Consider the following 1,190-nt stretch of genomic DNA (forward strand, 5'->3'; position numbering starts at 1 on the left):
TTGACCTGCCAGCCTTCTGGTTAGCAGTCAAATGCCTTAGGCACTATGCCACCAGAGCCACCAACATATACATACATGTGTACATATAAACATACATATAAATGTAATGCATACACACACATACATATATACACACACAGATATACATGTACACACACATGTGCATACCTACTCATGTATATATATATATATATATTAATCCGTGGGTGGTGCATACAGTTAATGTGCTTGGTGGTAAACACAAGGTTGGTGATTTGAATATAGCCAGAGGCAGCTAGAAAGAAATGCCTGGCAATCTACTCCTAAAAATCAGCTGTTGAAACTCCTGTGGAGCAGCGTACCACTCAGACACATATGGAGTTCACCCTGTGGGGCAGCACACCACTCAGACACGTGTGGGGTTACCTTGCAGATGAGCATACCACTTGGACACACGTGAGGTCACCCTACAGAGCAGCATACCACTCAGACACATGTGGGGTCACCCTATAGAACACTGTACTGCTTGGACATGCATGGGGTCACCCTATAGAGAAGCATAACACTTGGACACACGTGGGGTCACCCTGTGGAGCAGCATACCACTTGGACACACATGGAGTCACCATGAATTGGAATTGACTCAACAGCACTTTTTACAAAATATATATATGTTTGTGTACCTATATATGTATGTCATATATTGGTGACCAATATAACTGTGATTTTTGTCTACATTCATAGTATATGTATAGAAACACACGTCTTTGGATGGTTCTGAATGGTGGCATAGCCTGTAAGTATCCTTTATGCTGGAAGTAACAGCAGGAATCACAATGCCATTGCAGTTCTGCCATTGTTACAACATTGTTCCCCACCATGGTGGTGGTTTTATGCCACCCTTAAGGCAGGGTGTGCCGAACTGCCTGTTAGGCACTGCTTGTTGCAAGAGCTCCTAATGGTCTCTATAGTGGACCTAAGAAAGAAAAGGCAAAGGAAGTTCTTCTTAGGGCTTGAGAGAGAGAATAGATTATGTCCTCACTCCACAGAATATAGAAAAACTGGATATTTGTAATTATATTGTTGTTGTTGTTATGTGCCGTGGAGTCGGCCCGACTCATAGCGACCCCTCCTTGGGTTTCCGAGGCAGTATCATTACGGAAGTAGGATTGCCCAGCCTTCCTTCTGAGGAGTGGCTGGTGGGTTTGAAC

The 1,190-nt window shown here is 43.8% G+C and overlaps 1 protein-coding gene across 1 annotated transcript in view; it reads left to right on the forward strand.

Annotated features, from left to right (window-relative positions):
- Positions 1 to 1,190, forward strand: part of IMMP2L (inner mitochondrial membrane peptidase subunit 2) — a 1,157,822-nt gene that overhangs the window by 418,313 nt on the left and 738,319 nt on the right. The window lies entirely within an intron of this gene.

Source organism: Orycteropus afer, unplaced genomic scaffold (assembly GCF_000298275.1).
Source record: "Orycteropus afer afer isolate SDZICR_OR568_19922 unplaced genomic scaffold, OryAfe1.0 scaffold00007, whole genome shotgun sequence".
NCBI classification, from domain to species: domain Eukaryota; kingdom Metazoa; phylum Chordata; class Mammalia; order Tubulidentata; family Orycteropodidae; genus Orycteropus; species Orycteropus afer.